A 21,001-nucleotide genomic window follows, 5' to 3' on the forward strand; every position below is an offset into this window, starting at 1 on the left:
CATCTCCTCTCAGTAGAGATGCCGTAAAGCTACTCTTATCCCGAAATGGTCCGCAGATTTCTCTTTCTAACAAAAGATGTTTGTGAATGGAATCAATACCAGCTCTTTGTCTAGGAAAACCTGATGTAAATTCCAAATTGCATTTCTTATGATGGTAATTAGCTTCCGGAATAGTTGATCAGGGGATGGCAGTTTCAAGTAAATCCTTGTTTCCTCTTATATATTAAGACGTTAATAAATTGTGAGACTGAATTGAATCAGACTGTCCAGAATCTTATGAGCCTCCTGTTCTAAAAATCTTTCTGTTTGGGGTCTGAGTTTGGGCTTTTCAAGGGGTCCCTTTTGTAATCAAATACAATCTGACTTGTTATCTATCTTTTTGTTAGCACAGGCCCAAATGATTCATAGGAAACACACCACAATGCTCTCTTAATTCTGCATTTCCCAAATCATACATGCAGGGGATTTGCAAAGTCATAAAATCAGCATAGTGAATAATCCTCGCAATCCTGATGTACTAAAAATTTTAGAATAAGTACAAAAGTGGTATCTTGTGAAGTGTAAGGCAACACTAAAATAAATTTAGAGCATAAAATATGAGAACTTGAGTTTGCTTTGGACTTCCTGGGGGCTACCTCCCGCCAACCCCTCTTTTATTTCTCCATCTGCCTATCCATATTTTTTTCACTTTCATTTGCTATGAGGATGAGTTTGGGGAATCATTTAAATTTTAAGCCCTTCTATCACAAGCACTTTTATGTCTAATGCTTGACTCTTGGACAGCATCAGAAAGAGTTGCACATTTAAGGAATGACACAGAGTGACCAAATCTAGTGTTCGAAAACAATAACAGTGTTGAAAAGAGCTTATATGTTTATGCTTTAGGATAAGCAAAAACTATCACCACCCTTTGAAGAGAAAAAGTACAAAGCCATCTAACTCCAGTTAACATAGATTATTTTATCAATAACATTCCAGAGGGAGAAGTAAGAATTTAGTTTCTTTTATATTAGTTCTGTGAAATAAACATTATTGGATCACCCATCATGTATTCAACACTCTCATCTAATAACCGTAGTAAGGCCAGGCACAGTGGGACATTCTATAATCTCAGCTGCTTATGAGATAGCCATCAGGAGGATTCCAGTTCAAGGCCAGGATGGGGGAAAGGGTTGTGAGACTCTATTTCAACAAATAAATGGGTTTGGTGTTGCATAACTATAATCCCAGGTACTCATGAGGTAGAGGCAGGAGGATTGTAGTTCAATGCCGGCCAGGGCAGGAGTTAGTGGTAAGACCCTATCTGGGAAGGACTGGGAAACATGCCTCAAATGGCCCTGAGTTCAATCCTCAGTACTTCCAAAGATGAACAAAATAAAAATTGAAAAATAGAAAGAAGGAAGAGAAAAGAACTCTAAATAAATTCAAAGCTAAATAAGATAGGAAAGGTACTTTTGAAACTTTTTGGCCTATGTTGATGTTTTGGGCAGTCTACCTAGACCTCTGATGGAACCTTGAAAATTATCCAAAATGTATTTCCGGCTAACTCTCATGCCAGAATGGAAATGGGACCATTAGAATCTATTTGCTTGCTCAGTTAAGTTTTCAGAATCAAGGACTTGGACTTAAAATATCATCATTTTATTTACTCCTAGTTACTCATTAATTTACTGGCTAATTCATTAGCCCACTCATTAGCTCAACTCTATTTAATGTGGATACTGGCTCTAACTCGTGAGTGAAGTTCTTTGATGAGGAAATACGGAGGGTGGGAGGAGGCTTTCCAGAGGAAGGGGTGGGTAAAGGCAAAGCTACAAGGTACAGAAAGCAGGGAGGAGTGAGAAGGAGACAGGGCAGCATTATGGCAGAAAAAATAGAACAGGCAGAGACAGTGAAAACAAGCCAGGGACATTCGCAGCACAGAACCCAGGAAGGGAGAGTAACTTGCTGAGAGAAAAAGAGGAAAGGAAAGCAAAAGAAAACAGGAGCAAGATCGTGACAGCTCTGTAGGAAGGGCTGAAGCCCCTAAGCCCACCTGCATGTCCAAATAGCTCTCCAACTGAGAAAGAAAGCGAGACATTCATATAGACTTCCCATCGTACCTGATCATATTTGCGCAGAAGTAGCGACTGTTACCAAGCAATAAGGGCATTTTGCATCTATGCAGGTGACACAAGTATGTGACACAAGGATGAGATGAGGTGGATGTCACCTTTCCTACTTTGTAGATTACAGAACTGGAGCTGACATAAGTAATTAAGCCATAAAGTTAGTAAGTCTGTATTTCAACCTAAGTCTACCTTGCACTAAAATGAAATCTTTTCCATATCTTAGCTTGCTTTAGAAGATAGGGAAAGAAAGTGAAGGAAAGGCTCTACTACGGTCTCTGCAGTGAAAGGGAATATCATCCCAGAAAACTACTTAATTAGACATCAGATTTCACTTCTTTCCCTTCCAATCCCTCAAACATGATGTCCACAGCCTAGCTTGTAAGCATTCCAAAAGACAGATTGGTAGTTCACTGCTTGTTATAACATTTGCCTTCTCCATATACCTTTGCTACCCAAGCATCGAATGAAACTGTAACAGGGCACAAAAGCCTAACTAAAGTCCCTGAACAGATTTTAGCACCAGTCAGCCAAAAAGGAGAGCAGGGAGTGGGCATCTATTAAGGGAGCAATATTTAGGTCTTGATTATGCTCCATGGGACCCCTTCACTCTCTATGAGAAATCCAGACTTAATGCAGAACCCAGAAAATGCACATGGGGACTTGTCAGGTGACACAGAACCTTGTTTTCCAACCATTCTTATCCTTTACTACAACTGCTAATAGTGAGATGGAAGAGAAACATTATGACCCACTAAAGTCCTTTTTCAGTAAGACATACCATTTAAGACTTCAAAGTGTGGCATATACTATGTAGAGGGAATTGCCTGGTATCTTCCTTTAGAAGAAAAGATTACTATTATAAACAAGTTTTTGATGCTAGCATCATTAATAGTTGATTAAACTTGACCTTACTATTCCCAAAATAAGATAACCTGGCAGTAATATGCATCACATGATTTGTTAAGGGCCCAAGCACACCTAATTTCAGTGGCATAAGAAAAAGAGGCAAGCAATTAAGGGAGAGTTTAGTTTGGTTAGCTTCTTTCTGTTCAACCATGGACGGAAACCTTCACAGCTGGAGACAATTCTGAGCAAATTGATCAGAATTCCTTTACCTTAACTAGAGCCCAGCTAACAAATTGATATCCATGAGCTTCTGGAATCGGGCAGTAAGATTTTAAGAAACAAGAAAGGCAAGTCACCTTGGGCTGTTCATAGCCTTAACCCATGTCATTTTAAGAATCAGGAACGCCTGATAAATTGAGACAAGAAAGTGTATTTTTATGACTATTGTAATTTGCTGAGGAGGAAAATACTAACTTTGGTGTCAGAAGAATAATCAGTCAAATACAGCTGCTTATGAGAAAAATTGGTAATCTCTGCCAGAACAGGGAATCATTCATTACCTATGCCAAAATTATTACTCTCAATGGCATAATATCTGATTATTGAAAAATATTGTGTCTTCCATTCACAAGAACACTTCCATTTTAATGTTAAATTTCAAAACCAGTATTCTTCTCTTAGTTGCCAATTCACAGAACCCTACCTACAGTTTCTTTATATGGGCGTGTGTGTGTGTGTGTGTGTGTGTGTGTGTGTGTGTGTGTGTGTGTGTGACAGCTCCACTTCAGCTTTTTCCTGATTAATCTGAGACCAAAAAAAAAAAAATACATGGGGACATGATAAATTATACAGGTCTCTAGGCATTCACACACAGTGGGAAGGATATTCTTAGGAGAGGAACACAAAAGGGCAATGCCTATGTGCTTCTGATCATATAAAAATATTTATAAAAAATAAATCCCAGGAAATAGAAACAAGGGACTTTTTCTTTGTTGCTATTGTTGTTTTCTTTACTTTTTGTCTTGTTTGTTGGTCTGTCTGTCTTTGGGAGGATGGGAGGAGGCACAGAAATGGTGGGACAAAGGGTGAACAAATGTAGCAGTGATACTGCTATGTGGATTGAACCATATAATTTGTGGATGGGGATGGAAGGGAAAAGCTGGGAGAGAGGGAAGGGATGTCTGGTCAAATGAAATATACTCTTTATCTGACTTCTGTAACTGTTAACCCCTCTGTACATCACCTTTATAATAACAATAAAAATGCATGAAAAGAAAAAGAATGTCACTGACCTTTCTTCCCTGTATGGCTTTCAAGCATTCAAATCTCAGATCTCAGCTCCTGAGTAGCTAGCATTATAGGAATGATGTACCAGGACACAGCTTTCTCCAGTTTTTAAATAGTGAACATGGTACTCTAGAAGGATACCAAGTGTACTAAACATTTGGATGAGTTAATAAAAACACTGTTGCATAATTTTTAAATAGTAGAAATAGATCTGTTTCCCTTCCTACCAACCTTATGATTATATTTGCAGTTGCAGACTTTAACAAAAAGTCAGAAGTACTTTATCTATCTATCTATCTATCTATCTATCTATCTATCTATCTATCTATCTATCTATCTGCACCATTGACACAATTGAGAATGCTGAGTATTATTTCCTTCACTCAATGGAGCAGGAAAGACCTAACAAGAAAAAGGCATAGGCCAAATACAAAATTATTTATACATACAGAAAACAACAACGAAGTCTAATCTGTTGGCTCACCACAAGCAAACACGAACGGAGTTTGTTCACTGTATCCACTCAGCATTCTTCCTAGATTCTACATACTTTCTTAATGATACCATTACTACTTAGAAAACCACAAAACACCTTCAACAACTAACAATTAGACACACCTGCTAAATGTGCCCTGCATACTGTTCACACTTCATGTTGTATCTTAAAGTGACAGCATATTAAAGTGTCAGAGTAATTCCTTATGTATTATGTGGCTATTGTAGCTGAAAGTATATCATTGCTAGCATTACGTAATGGGACTTAACTCATTTAAGGGAAAAATTCATCCACATATATGAAGTGATGTCATTTTCACTAAATTATGAAAGTTAGAAAAATTGAATAATCTCATATAAAATTATGAAGTCTTACTGTCTTCTTTTGTGTGTACAGTATGGCACTAGAGTCCTTTGAAATTTACCATCTTCTGTTGGGCAGAATATATAAAATTTTGGATGAGAAAATCATTACTCTAATATTTCCAAGACAAACACAGAGCTAACCAAATTCAGATTTAAATATATCGTAAAAAAAGCCATACAGGAAGCACTTCTAAAATTTTACATGGAAACCAAATACACTGTATTTGAATATAATGAATATCATAAGCATAAAATATGATCAAATTGCTTCCATACATTGAAATAGGAAATCGTAAAACTGCTAGGATATGTATCTCTTATAATAAATAATGACATTCTTATTGTGAAAATTGTGAGTATTTGCAGTGTACTATGACTGTCTCAGTAACCAAAATAAAACAGAATATAACTAAGGAATTTGGCACTGAAACTAGCACACAAACTAGAACTGGATGCGAAACTAGAACACACTAGACAACAAATATTTGAGGGGAGGGGAGGAATGAAATTGTTCATTTGAAACCTGTACTGATAAGGTCTAAATCACATATCTTTGATGAATATATTAGCAGGGCTCTGCTTCCATTAGTGCCTCTCAAGAACAACTCCAAAGCTGCAAATCTGAGAAGTGGCCTGTGTGAAGGTTGGATGTAAGTAAAGCATTTTACAGCATACTGTCTGGGTATTGTACAGCATAGTATTACACTACCTTAGTTATCAACTTTCACAAACTCTCAGGCTCTGACACATGGTATTTCGAAGACATACTGTTTTTGTGTTCATTTCTAACATTGAGAAATCACTTCCTAAGATGCTTAGCAGAACAATACTGGGTTCATTTCCTTACTTCCCAGGATTCCTGCTCTTAGGTCCGACGTGTAGCCTGACCTCTCCTGACTGAACAGGCCTCCCTCTGCCCATTTGGACATGCAAACATGCTCTCACATAACTAAATAGCTGGTTACACACACACACACACACACACACACACACACACACACGGATTGAATTGCTGTGGTTGCTCCAACTTGGCTACTCTTGGTTCTGCTGGACCAGTGACAAATGCCACAGCTTTTTAATGGTCTGACCCTTGGGACTTGCATCAGCCAACACCCTATTTATTCGGAGGTCTTAGGTGTCCTCTGAGACCCTCCAACAAACACTGCTGCATTATGCATCTAGTGGTGTTGTTCCACTTGGATTAGAGAGTATAGCCCTTACGGTCTGTTATTTTTTCCCCTATTCCATACAAAAGTAGGTAGGGTGAAAATCTTTTAAACTACTGAAACCAGAAGTGTATGCTTAAGTGTTAGGTTTGACAGCTAGTAGATTGATGTGATCTGAGTATATATAAGGCAATAAAGTTGAGGTGTATCATCTCTTCAATAACTTATCATTCATTTAGCACTTACATAATGCCTACTTGGTACTAGGCAAGGTACTTGTACCTAGATCCTAGGAATTCATCTATAAATGCAACATGACCTCGTATTTTTATAAAGGAGACCATATTGAATATTATGGAAGAGAACAGTGGAAGGAGTGGCATTGATCAAGATGCATTATACTCACAAACTAGTATGTTGAACTGAAAACACCTTATTAAAGATACTTTTAAAAGTTAAAGAACAAAACAATTTAACATTATAATGTGAAACATGCATATTATATTTATTATAGACACATGTGTACACTGAGAAAGGGATAACTAATTCCTCAGGAAGATGTAGAAGAGGATTTACAAAGGTAGTTATACTTGAGTTGGGACAGGAAGGATGAGAAATTTTCCCCAAGGAAAACATTGCTAAGATAGCAATAATAACTAACAGCAAACATAGAGTGTGATTTGAATCCTGAGTCTTTCTCAGTTCTTGAGCTCTTTAAGTTTCAGGTTCCTCATCTATAGTATGGAGATAATACTTCTTCATGGTTCTTCCTTGGGCTTGTTGGGAGAATTACAGAATACAGAAAAGCACAGAAAGCTGGAGATCAGGGAGGTATTTGGTGTTTTCTGTGTTTTTCTAGAGGCACAGGATGCATGTTGCTGCCCTTTAGAACTTTCGAAGGCCGATATGAAAATAGTGTGCCACTGGGAATATGGCCTAGTGGCAAGAGTGCTTGACTCGTTTACATGAAGCCCTGGGTTCGATTCCCCAGCACCACATATATAGAAAATGGCCAGAAGTGGCGCTGTGGCTCAAGTGGCAGAGTGCTAGCCTTGAGAAAAAAGAAGCCAGGGACAGTGCTCAGGCCCTGAGTCTAAGGCCCAGGACTGGCAAAAAAAAAAAAAAAAAAAAAAAAAAAAAGAAAAGAAAAGAAAAAGAATAAAGAAAAAAAAGAAAAGACACGGGCAATATGGGAGTCCAAAATTTGTACAGGATTTTTGCAAAATAATCAGCATTGGTGTACTTTTTATATTACTATGCCCTGGTGATTCTGAACAATGTCAGTGATACATGTTCTTCCCTGCTGGGCAAAACACTCCTTTGATACAGCATTGCTTATAGTTTGTTTTTTGAAATCAAGATGATTAACAAGCACCTAGAAGCAGGGTACCCTGTAAGAACTCCCTGTCTCTTAGGTATGGATTAATTCAGAAGCAAGAAATGTCCTGGGGAACAAACAGTCAAATATTCTCCTTGGGAATCTCCAAGGAGAAGAGGTTGAATGGAAAGGCACTGACTGGTATACAGAAAGAGGCCAAATGATACTGGATGTGAGCAATCAAGAGGAAGATGCAGAAATATTCAAGCAGAGACTTAAAACAATATCCTGGCTTCGTCTGTAGCTATGTCACCATTGGTGAGTTAAATACCAATCCAGAACACTCCAGTCCAATGATATTCAGGACTACCACTATCAGCACAATCTTACCAGAAAGGGAAATGATTGGAATTCACCCAGGTTGATAGAATGAGTGCTTCTGGGTTGGGGCTCAGCCGTTTGGGTTTTAACCAGTCTTCTGGATGATCTGACGCATGCTCTGAGAGGTATAGGCCTCCTTATCTGTGGAAGAACTTCTCAGCATGGTAGCCTCTTGATGATATCACATTCTGGCACTTGTAACATATCAACATTTATTTCTCTTCTACATGAGACAATAAATTAATTCCTCTCTTTAACTCAGTGGGTTTCAACAGGAAAAAAAAAAAAGGGTAAAAACATATCTTTGTGTGTATGTGGCAAAGTCCAGAGAGACATTTTGGTTTGTTAGATTGGGAGGAAGTGTTGCCGGCATCTAGTGCGTAGAGCCTACGAATACTGGAAAAATACTATCACACCCAAAACAGATACTCAACACAAAGAACCTTCCAGTCCAAAGTGTCAGTAGAGCAGCGACTGAGAAACCCTGGCTCACTGTTAAAAGGAGACTTCTTTGGGATTACCATTAAGTTGGGGGAAGGGAAAGGCAGGTTGAACAAGTCAGCACCCAATCTGGTGTCTGAATACAAATCCTCACTGGTGTGGTAAGGAATGTTTACTGATTGGTGGGTGACTCTGTTTATTGTTGGTCTGTAAAGGAAGTCAGGGCTTTATGACCCTAACCAGGAACTGCCAGCTTTGTTTGCTCTCTCTTGAGTTTGTCTTTCTGTATATTGTTTCTACCTCAACTTTATTCTTTGATTCTGAAGCCGTCAGGCCAGTCCTGATTTGGATCTCAGCCTGAAGTCCTTGCTGCTCAGTTTGTACGGGGCCCGGGGACGGTGGTGATAACGTCTGCTCAGATCCAGTAGTCGTGGCTGAAATGCTAAAGTCAGGACCCAGAAGCTCTTCATTTATCTCTCGCCACTGTTCCCTCCTTAAACTGGGAGATGCTAAGGAAGATGCTTGGGAAAAGAGCTGGCTGGTGATTCATTAGTGAATTCTGCTAGCATGTGAAGGAGGTAGAAATTGGGTGGGCTTAAGGAGTGCAGGGGCATGAAGGAATCAGCCATGGAGATTGGAAATGTATCCTATGCAGAAAATGGGGAGTCATTTGGAAAGAGCCCAGGAGTGCCACAACGACCATGGATATTTGGTTAGCTTTCTGTCCATGTAATTTGGGGAAGTTTGTCTGCTGTGTTTTCCAAGGAAGCTTGCTGTTGGTGCAAAAGGACAGTTAATTCCTATGAACAACTACTGGCATCATTTTACACCATGATTTTTATAGCTCTCTCATTTTCAGGGGAGTCTTTTCACTTTTCTCACCATTTGATGACTCTATAATGCAGTCCAGTAGCCCAACAGAACAGAGTTCTGCTTTTAGTGGAAAGGAAATTCTTTGTAAAGTTTCAACCATGCTGCAGTGTATGTCCGGGTCTGCCTGGTGTGGGTTTCACAGCTTGGCAACAGGAAGACTGGCTGGAGAACAGGTCCAGGGCCAGAAGCTGCTTCCTTAAAAGACAGGCCGGCCGGGAGCAAGCCAGCATCCCTAGGATGGAAACACCTTTCAGGCGGCGCGGCAGGAGTCTCTATTTAAACAGGTGACCTTGCAGAGAGAGGCTCCAGGTCCCATTACCGACTGCCCAGCTGAGAGGCAGATTTGTTTTTATGAGCTCTCAAGGCGCACATTGAGGGCTAGGCGACGTAAATATGGAGGAAACTTGCTGAGACCTTGCTATTTTTCCAAAAATGGAAAGAAAAGAGAAGCAATGGAGAGGCTGTCTCAAAATTACTACGTAACAGAGAATGACCAGTGAAATCATTCCAAGTTTTCCGCTTCCTTTAGGTAGCTGGAAAGGAGTATCAGAGATGTGAGCCCTGCTGCTTCCCAGGAAATGGCAGAAAGCAGAAAACAGCAGCTTATATGTAAAGCAGTTTAAGGGTCAAATAGTGCTCTGCCCGGTGGCGCTGACATCACTTAACTCTCCCCAGGAGAGGGGCGCTCCCATCATGGGCTGAGCTGGCCAGCACAGGCCTAAAGATGGGTTAGCACAGCTCCATTTTGTTTCTCCTTCAGTTGACTCCAGGGTCAGTAACTGCGAGTGAACATTGCAAATAAAACTCTAACGTTTTGTTTTTATTGGCTTTTGGGTTTTTTTTTTCTTCACAATTTATGAAAACACAACATAGCCAGCAAGTTAAAATGTCAATGTGAGTTTCAAACTTTGTTGTATAGTCATTAAGCTAATCATTAGTCATTTGTGGTTGACAAGGAGGGTTATAATTTGACACCTGGCAAAAATCAAGCCGATTTCAGAGAACTGAGAGCTGGGAAATGAGATGGAAAAACACCCCTCAATACCCTAGGCGGTCCTATGAAGCAACGTTTGCAAAACCTCTTTTCTCTTCCTAGAAGTGAATTTCTCATTGATTCAGGACTGCAGTGTCTCTACAGCTCTGATGCTAGACCACCCCACCCCCATCCTAACAGCCTTCTAACTACCGGCCAAAGAATCCAGCTCAGAGGTTTGTAAAAGCGAACCTCTGGGAGTTAAGAGAAAGAGATAAATAATTCTCACCCTGATGCTTAAGCAACAAGAGACCACCAGAAAGTTTCCATGTCAATTCTGAAAATAGTTTTTGAAACATCATAGAGTCATGGGAGAAAGGAGTTTTAGAATGACAGAATCTTTAATTCCTGACTCCTCTACAGGATTCCAGATTTTCTTCGCTCTGCCATCTATGACCATTTTCTTTTGTGTGATGAGATCCAAATTCTGAACCCTGAGTTTGTATTTTCTGACCCACGACCTCTCACAGGTGTTCTGGCTCATTTCCTGAGAGTTATGTTTGATTTGGGAATGTTTCCCTCCTTTCTCCCATTCCCCTGCTACAGTTTGAAACCTGGAACACCCGCATACAAGACCCCGACTATCTCCCTTTGCTACCCGGGAAACACTCTTAAATGTTCTCTCAGAACTTGGCAAGCATCTGGATAGGGACAGTTTTCTCACACTCTGGGAAATCAAAATATAAAACAATGGCACTTTCCCAACTCTTCAACCTGAGGACAAATTTCAGGGTCATTTTTTTCTCTTTCTTTCTTTTTTTCTTCCTTTCCTTCTTTCCTTCTCTGTCTTTCTTTATTTCCTTCTTTCTTTTCCTTTTGCTTCTTTCTCCCTCCTTTCTCTCTCTTTTTTTATTTTGTCTAAAGCAAGTCCCTGTTTTAGTAGTAAAAGTAAATCAAATTCCCAGAAATAACCAAAAGAAAATAGCCAAAGAAATATGCATATATTCTGTCGTGTTACCAGACATAAGGCCTAACCCATGATTAGAGTAAAACTAGGATTATTTTTGTCTTCTTTGAATTTTCTAACTATATCATTTCACAATATACATGTTGTGGCCATTTTTCAATGATAATCATGTGATCACTCGTTTACCAAGTACTTATGGAGCACCTACCAAGTACTTACTGAGCCCAACACTCTTGCTAACCCCTACACCTATATCAGTGAAGAAAAAGGCCCTGCTTTGCCTTTAGCATGTCTGAACTCCCATGGAGTTGCACGAAACAGTTAATTTGTGCACAAATGCATAAACTTGATGAGATGGCAAGATTACAAACATGATAAATAAGGTAGGGAGAACGAGACAGACAAAGGCCACTGGAGAAGAAGCAGCCGGAGAAAACTCTCTGAGGAGATGACAGCTGGCTGAGGTCTGAAATCTAAGAAGGAGCCAGTCATTCCAGGCAGAGTGTGGAGCTAAGGTGCTGAGACAGGAGAGAAGTCAGAGAGTAAGGGGTAGAGAAATCCCACTGCTGGGTATGTGCTAACGTCACTTCATGTTCAAATGATGAAAGCCTAGCTTGGGAAACAGCACATCTGACTGGAAGAATCCTCCTAAGTCATTTTAGGGAGCACTCTGAATTTCCAGGTGAGGAGTCAAGTCCCAGAGTCCTTCACTTGACTCACACAGCAAGAGCCCATAGGGCAACCCAGAATGAATTCATTCTGACCTCTGTGAGTTGAAGCATGTGAATTTCACTCCCCAGGGGGGCCTGACAGCAACATGAGGGAACAGGGCTTCGAACTTCTCTTTCCTGAACAAAAATGGCCTGGCATTCTAATCAATTCAAACTTCAGGATAGTATATTGTTTAAAACCAATGAAGACTTTCAAATTTTTCATCATGTAAAAGGACACAGAAACAGAGATCACTCAATTTCTAAAATATTTAGCAGTATTGAGTTAGATCTAACAAGGAGAATTTTACTAAATACGTTATATTTTTTCCATCAAAAAGAGAAATGCATATCCTGGATAGATTTTTGATTACCAAGCTTTGATGGTATTCAACTTAAGTTTAGATGCTTTTCCTCCCTATAATGAGGAAGTGTGTGACCTATCAGATACTCACAAGCCTTTCCCCAGAGAAAATATTCAATAAGCCCCAAATGGGAAAATTTTATCCTACAGGAACTTGGCCTAGAGTATACAAGTTATATCCAGCTTTGTTATCTTGCAAAGTTCTTCATTATGTCAAAACCAAATCTCAGTTGCACCCTGACTACAAAGCAAAAGCAAGAAGGCTATTTAGCCACTTCAACAGGGGTATTTTAAGGATTACTTGATTTTCCCAGAATGTTAAACACTTTTATCAATATCTGGTCATGGTTCACAGTTACAACCATTCCACTTTTAGCCTCAAATTTATGTTTGTTGAAAGCAATTTATAATTTTTATTCTTGCTTCACAAAAGGGAAAAGAGTCTTGTAGAATGTCCTTATATTCTACATGGATACTGACTACTTGTTTATCGTAGAAAACAATCTTGGAAAATTCTAACTACATTTTTCAGTTGTGCTAGAATCTCAGTAATTCTAGAGCTCATTAGGTTGAATTCCCACTGAATGCACATCTTAAAAGCAGCTGTTGGGAGTCACAATTAGCTAAGATCTGAATTTTCCTCAATGCTGTCAGGATTTCTCACACCACCGAAATCTAAGTACACATCCCAACAGTTTAATTCGTGGCCCATAACTTTTTAAAAAAAGCATATATTAATTATACAAAGGATTTCTCTATCATAATTTCATACATGCATATAATGTCCTTGGATAAAATTCACCCTTTTCATCACTCTTCCCTATTGTTCCTGCTCCCTTTTAAAGATAATTTTAACCAATTTCATTATTCTATTTTCTTATGGTAAAAAGCTTTAATAGCAGACACAATGTGATTTTATAGGCAACCAATTAGCAACTTAATGAATCATTTAACTTTCTTTTTTTTTTCATTTAACTTTCTTAAAACCAGTATTCCATTCAAGAAAGTGAAGCCCCAAATCCTCCTCCTGTACTGACCAATATAACTAAGTACAAATGAAGTCAATGGTGTACGCCATTAGCATGCTGTGTTGTATGTCAATAAAACAAGCCTTCCCTCTGCCCCAAGCCCTGGCTACTGACAAACATAGCTAAGTGATTGTGCACTGCGTGATGATACCATTAGGTGAGAACTTTGGTTCATGCAGTCGGCTGCCACAGAGGTTGCACCGAAAACCCGCTGCCCCCGCACCCAAAGTCAGTCAGTGGCGTCAGCCATGCTCCTTCCACAACACCAGGTGAATACTGTGGGCAGGCATGCTGGCGGCAAAGACCAACCCTGTGTCATTGTGCCCATCCAGTCTGTTCAGCCAGGACGCTTCGCCTGCCAAGAAGCTGGAGCCTCTCTTTGACTTTCTGTACTCTGAGAGAGGCCAGCTGGCTTATCAGGCTCTCAGTCCTCAAGTCCATGATGCACAGGTAGCAGCTGTCAAACAGCAGGGCAAAGACTTTTCCAAAGCCAAGCAAGGCCAGGTTTGCTACCTCAGGAGTCTTGATGACCCTGAGAACATCATAACTGGCAAAGGCCCACTGGTAGAGACCAGGTGCTGAGCTACAGAGCATGTATTTGCCATCAAAATGAAGCCTTGGCTGCAGGCAGGTACGTCTGTCCTCGGAGACAGACAATGTCTTTAAGCACTTGCGGTTGATTTCTCTCCCAATTGGCCAGATCTTGATCTCATATTTGTTTGCACTGAAGAGGATATAGTCTCCTGGGCTATGCAAGAGAGGCTTGACTTTGCACTTCTGTAAAACCACCTTGTGACCCATTCCGTGTGCCTGGTAAGGGTGTTGAGGCATGTCCCAGCAGATGAAGCACATACTTCCACAGTGAAGTCTGCAGAGCCACTCACCAAGATATCCAGTTCATCCTTGCAGTCCACGCTATACACCGCCCCGGGTGCGCTCCAAGTGCTGGGTCCTGGCTCCGGACTCCATTCCCAGCAGGCCACAGTGTTGTCAAAGGAGCCTGTCACGGGCTTCTGCTCATGGAACTTCACCGCTGCACATGTGCGGGTCTGGATGCCATAAACACACTGCCCTGTGCTCACATCCCACAGCTTTGCAGACAAGTCACCTGACCCTGAGCGAGTGCCCGGGCCGGGGCCTGGCGCGGGGCTCACACCGATTAGGTTCGCGGCCGCCAGAGCCTTGCGGCGGCCCCGTCCGCTCCGCAGCCATGGCGCCTGGACCTGCGGCCTCTGCTCCCCTACTCCGCAGCCCTCATCGTTCTATTGAGTATAACTTACGCCCATCATTTTTACCTTCTCCCTCACCTCTCCTGTCTTCTACCTCCCATGGCTTTTAAGGAATAGTCCTAATTCTTCTGGGACAGGCACCTTCGCTTTGTACCGGAGAGCCAAAGAACAAGCAGAGTTACATCGTTTGGCTTTCCTTCTTGAAGGAGTTAAGAGCTTAGCTCAGCTAGGCCTGGAATAGAAACTGAGACTGTACAAGATTACAGTTCTAAATTATCCCCCACTACCAACACTGACCTTTCATATAGATGGCCAGCTGAGGAACGTTTGTATTTGCATAACTATACGTGGGTTATAGTTGAAAACATAACCCATTTGTATTCTGGTACTGAGGTGTTTGAACATAGAAACGTAGGCTTGCTTAGCTGGCACGCTACCATTTGAGCTCGCTCTCCCTCCAGCTTTTCATTGAGAGGTTATTTTGGAGATGGAATCTTGCAGTCTTTTCTGCCTGGGTTGGCTTCAAACAGAGATCCTTCAGCTTCACAGCCTCCCCAGCAGTTAGGATTATAGGTGTGAGGCACCAAGCACCTGGCAAGCTATTCATTCTTAATTCAAGTATTTTATTCTGATACTATTCCGTTCTTTATTCGGATACTAATTTGTATTAAATGATAATAACTCTAAATTGGAATTTAAGTCATGACTTGAGGAAAGTACCTCATTATGGGAGAAATTGTGAAAGGCGTTTGTTGAATAAGTAGATTAATGGTTGGAAATTCAAGAGCCACTGGGGCAAAATTCTGGATGGAGACTGGAGGGAGGAGCAAAGGAAATGGCTGGTGCTCATTTTAGAAGTAGCTCACTTTCCCATGGCAGAGATAAGAAAGCCATTTAGGAATTATTTACCTTTCAGCTTACAAAAAGGATGTGTGCAGAACCCTACTGACAGGCCTGAAGAATGCATTGTCTCTCTTCCTTCTTGTTCTCTGCTTGGGATCATCTTAGAAGGAGAACCCTTTGCAGTTGAGCAGAAAACAGATGCAATACCAAAACAGAACATAGCTTTTGTTATTAGCGATGTTTGTTATAAGGATATTTAATTAGTTTAGGCATAATAGCTATGGTACTATAAATAGACACCCATGCTTTATTTTTAAGATTTAGACAAAACACAAATTATGTACAGAGTAATAAACATGTTACAAAATTATACAACATGACTCAAATATAGCATGTTCCCCCGGGGGGGGGGGTGCGGTTAAACACAATTCCATTTACAATTAATCAATTGATTTAGAAACATTTCCAGATTATAAAATGAATTATGGTTGATTTAATGTATCATAATCTTGTTATTTTGGGTGTAGAGAACTGATTTTTTTAAAGTAAAGACTGTTTCCCTATATGACAAAGATCCAGTATAAGCATAGTTTATACAATTGTGGTTCTTACTCCTTGTTTGTTGCACGTCAGACACATTCTATCCATGGTTGGAAGCATGGCAGTGGGGGCACCATAAATTTCTATCTCTAGCAGAATTCAACTGTAACCATGTCCTAACTGTAAATGTGATCTTAATGTTTTATAATACAGGCAAAATCATTAACACATGGAAATAACCCTCCTAGGTACAGCTACGTTTTAAAGTCTTCTGTTCTGCTGGCTCTGTTGGCTACTCCACCTGAACCTTTTCCCACTGCATTTTAAAAGGATTTTTTGAAAGTAAGGAAGAAAGGGAAAAGGAAAGAAAGGAAGAAATTAAGATAGATAACAAAGAGAGAGATTAAGAGATCAAAAGAAAGAAAGAAAGAGAGAGAGAAAGAAAGAAAGAAAGAAAGAAAGAAAGAAAGAAAGAAAGAAAGAAAGAAAGAAAGAAAGAAAGATGTCTATTGGAGAAAAGTGTTCTTGGTTCCTTGTTTCCACCCCACTGTTCTGTTGGCTCCAAAGCTGCTGCAAGCCCCCTTCTCCAGCCTCTAAATTAAGCTTGCATTTGAAGTTCACTGCTGCTTGCCCCTCCTCCTTGGGAAAGCGGGGTGGAGATGTCCTGGGCCTCGCTCCTCACTCTCTGCTGGACTCCCTCAAAGCAGCTTCTCACCATAGTACATCCTCAGATTTCTCTTTTTAATAAAGTTTGAGATGGGCTTCTGTCTCTAAATCATTTTTACCCATCAGAGTCATTTACCTTCCCGCTAGAGCAACCAGTGCTCACTCCGTTTTCATCCCCTGGTGCTCGTTTTCGCCCCCGTGACCCCACACAGCAGGACGCAATGTGTTGTTTCTGGCTCTAGGTCATAGATTCCTGTATGAGTTCCCCAAGAAATGCTTTTTGGTCTTCCAGTTTCATTCCTTGTTAACCAAGGAGTTTATAAAAATGAAACAAATAAGAATCACAGGATAGGGGCTGGGAATATGGCCTAGTGGTAGAGCGCTTGCCTCATATACACAAAGCCCTGGGTTCGATTCCTCAGCACCACTTATATGGAAAAAGCCAGAAGTGGTACTGTGGCTCAACTGGTAGAGTGCTAGCCTTGAGCAATAGGAAGCCAGGGACAGTGCTCAGGCCCTGAGTCTAAGCCCCAAGAATGGCAAAAGAAAAAGAAAAAGAATCACGGGCTAATGAAACGATTAACAGTGTTGTTTAAAGCAATTTCGACATGACTTTTTACACAAGTGCCTATAGGCTATTCAGTGATTATGCCTGGGCTTATTATGTAAAGAACTACCTAGAGGTTGTAGAACAGAAATATCAAAATTTCTGATTCAGTAGCTTCAGGATTTGTGAGCCACCAATGGATTGTGTAAATCAATCTCAACTGCCTAAATAAAAGCACCCGAAAGCATATTCGTAACAACAGGTGGATGCCAAGAGTTCAACCTATGTGAGTCTTTATAATTTGCTCAATGATTAGTGTTTTGAGAGAAGTATGAGAAGTTAAATATGCACATTAAGTCCTGGTGGGAGGAAGGATGAAAGCCAAGGTATGTAATGACCTTTCCATAGTCCATAGTCATTCATCGACAAGGGGATATGAAATCGCCTCTTCCCTTCTCACCTTCCCCAGCACATTCTAGAACATTGCAGTCCTTTGGCAACCAGTTGCTGTTACCAATTAGTGTTGGCTGGCAATATGGCCTAGTGTTACAGTGCTTGCCTTGCATACATGAAGCCCTGGGTTTGATTCCTCAGCACCACATATATAGAAAAAGCCAGAAGTGGTGCTGTGGCTCAAGTGGTAGAGTGCTAGCCTTGAGCAAAAAGAAGCCAGGGACAGTGCTCAGGCCCTGCGTCCACGCCCATGGACTGACAAAAAAAATTAGTGTATACTGACAGTACAAAGAGTTGCACATACGGTTCACATATTGTACTTTAATCAGATTATCAGTTACTAGTGCTCTTCCCTCTACTATCTAGTGGGTTTTATTAGGCCATCTTTATATATAGACACAATATATTTTTAACATTGTTCAATCTTCTTCCAAATTATTTTCCTTTCCTCCTCCTTCATCCTGTCATGTTATAATTATTATATATCTATGTATTTGTGTAGTGCATGTGTATGTACATATACTATTTTAGGTCTAGACTCTACATATAAGAAATAAATTGCAATATCCATCTTCTAAATGTGGCTATATCACTTAACATGATAATCTCAAATTTCATCCACTTTCTTGCAAATGACACAATTTCATTTTTATGACTGAATAAATGTACTGTGTATATGTACAAATGTCTATAGATTCATCTGTTGATGAGAACCTTTGCTGATCCCATGTAAGCTATATAGTGAGTAAACATAACAATGCAATGAAGATAACTTCAAATATAGGCAAATATCTCTACTGTATCCCACCTTACATTCCTTCAGATATATACCCCAAAGTGGTATCATGACAACCAGTGTTCTTAAAAGTTCAGTCCTTCCAATACTGGTAATTAAGTTAATTTGTACTTGATTTATGCCCAATTCAAAAATGAAACACAACAGAAATGATAAAGAATGATTTAGGGTGCTGGGGCATCTGGTGTTTAGTGGGAGAAACTAACAAAAATGAAGCCTTTACTGGGAAAGAAAATACAAAGAGAGGGAAGAAAAGAATACGAGAGAAATATTACTGATTAATTCATATGACTACCTTATAGCCATATTAGGTTTGTCCCTCTGCTGACACTGAACAGAATAGTTTGTTTTCTATATAGCTTCAGAATGCCTGAAATCTCTCCATTATCAATTGTAATTTTGAATCACTTAAAATGTGATAGGAACTTCTGCTCATCATGTTTTTTGGAATGAATGTTATTTCAGCCTCTTCATCAAAGCCTACTGATATGAGAGTGCATCAGTTCTGATTCTGTTTTCAGATCCATTTCTCATTCTTCTCTTGTTCTGTTTACTCCTAACATGGGGTGGGTGACCTTTGCAATACCGGGCCTCTTAGGCTTCCCTGGGTTCAGCCAGTAGAAGCTGGTATGTGGAAAGTGAAGGCGGAGAGAAGAGAGAACTAGGATTTCTTCCCATTCCCTGGTGTTTCAAGCAGAAAGCCTGGCAATGAATGAGTCTCCTCTGGGATGCCATCCACACAGGACAAACTCACCAGGCTTTCAACTTCCAGCACAGCACCAGGATGGCAGTTCAACCTCCTCCTTTTTCCATGCCAATCTGGAGAGGCAGTGATGTTCTTACTTTCTGGGTTGCGTCACTGACTTGTTGGCATCTCAGCAGTTCGATCACCTGGGCAATTGGTTCCTTACATTAAACTCCCATTGCTTCATATACTCTGAGTGGGTATATTCTCTTGTTGGGCTCTCTAATACAGGCAGCAAAAGAACAGTAGTGAAAATAAGTACAAAGAAGACCAGGGAGGAACTAAACCTAGATGTACAGTGCCAGCACCTTTTTGTAAGATGACTTGAGTGGAGAAATGGATGAAGGGTGCCTTTGCAGAGGAGTGGAAAGACCTGAGGAGGAGAACATGAGTAAAGACCTGCAGAAGCACTGGGTCTTGGAAACAACATATTTTGGAAGATAACTGAAAAGAAGAGGATTTATTTGAAGTTCAATGTATTCTTCTTGGCCACCTTTCTATTCATCACTCCAGGCTTGCTGCCTGCGGATTGAACCTGTGCAGCTCCTAGCAGAAGCTTCTTCCTAACCTGGAAAGATGATGATACCACATACAACCCTGAGCAAAAGATTTTCTTTCTGAAAAACAATATCCCCAAAGATGGACATTAGAAAAGAGAGGAGATGCCTAACATAAACGCTAGGTCATCTTAAGACGTTTACCTTCAACAAGTTGCCCATTGTGTGACAATGTGGAAAAGAGTAGTGAAATGACAGCTCTGCTTTTCTACAGAAAAGGAGCTGAAGAGGCATTTGAGAAGAGATGGAAATTAGCATTTGTCTCACAAAAGAAGAAAGAATGTAAATATAAGACAAAAATTAACTCAAGGAAAATGAATCATTGAGCACAAGTTGGTTCAGCAGTGAACAATGTTTTCATAGTCAAAATAATACAGCAGTTGATTATTGATGAATAGTGGGACAGATGAAGGGAAGGGAAGCAGGCATAAGCCATAATTATAAAATCATGAATAATATTTAAAATCACCAAATTAAGAAAATGTCTGTATTAGCATTCTGATTGTTCCATTCCTCTTTGCTAGCTCCCGGTACTACCCAGTAATCCTCAGTGTACATTACATTGCAGATGAGTAATTCCAATCTCTGCCTTCAGTATCTTTCTGCTATGTCTGTTTTTTGGAGTCTCTTTTCTTTGGGTAAGAATACACATCATTGGATTTAGGATGTGCCTTATTTTTGCATAATTGCTTCTTAACTAATTACATCTGCAGAGACTTTAATTCCAAATTAGATGATACTTTAAGGTTCCAGGAAGGGCATGAATTAGAGTACGGAGCACTAGTCAACCCCGTGCAACCAGTACAATATTTAGAAGTATGGACGTGAGGTCTAAAAAGAAATACTGGATGTAAGTCAAATGCCTTTCCATCTGGAATGGAGCTGATGGGTGAGAGAGAGGAGGCTTATGCTTATCAACTCTGAGACAGAAATGCCTGTGGCACACAAACACCCAGGCTTCTTCCTTCTGGTGATGAGGAGGATCATGCTTCTTTCTTGTTGATCTGCTGTGCTCAAGTGATGAGTTCTTAACCATAGGCCATGGGGAAAATGACACTTGTGATCAGAGCTATAGTTGTCAGTACCAGACCATTCAGCTCTGCACTTCCTTCCCTAAGAATGGTGAAATCAGGGATGAAAGCGGACCTCTGTAACACGCATGATGTCAATAAGCAGCCTTTCATAGCTGTGTTCTGTATGTGTCCTTCACTAAAATCTCCATGTAGAAATCCTAACCTCCAAAGTGATGGTGTTAGAGATGGAACTATGGGGAGGTGACCGGGTTCTGAGAGTGGAAGC

The 21,001-nt window shown here is 40.3% G+C and overlaps 1 protein-coding gene and 1 pseudogene across 1 annotated transcript in view; both read right to left on the reverse strand.

Annotated features, from left to right (window-relative positions):
- The window catches only part of Slc25a21 (solute carrier family 25 member 21), a 473,302-nt gene that overhangs the window by 169,683 nt on the left and 282,618 nt on the right, over positions 1 to 21,001 (reverse strand). The gene's annotated exons all lie outside the window — the stretch shown is intronic.
- Positions 13,569 to 19,864, reverse strand: LOC125363568 (annotated as a pseudogene).

The sequence above is a fragment of the Perognathus longimembris genome, chromosome 14 (genome assembly GCF_023159225.1).
Source record: "Perognathus longimembris pacificus isolate PPM17 chromosome 14, ASM2315922v1, whole genome shotgun sequence".
Lineage (NCBI taxonomy): Eukaryota > Metazoa > Chordata > Mammalia > Rodentia > Heteromyidae > Perognathus > Perognathus longimembris.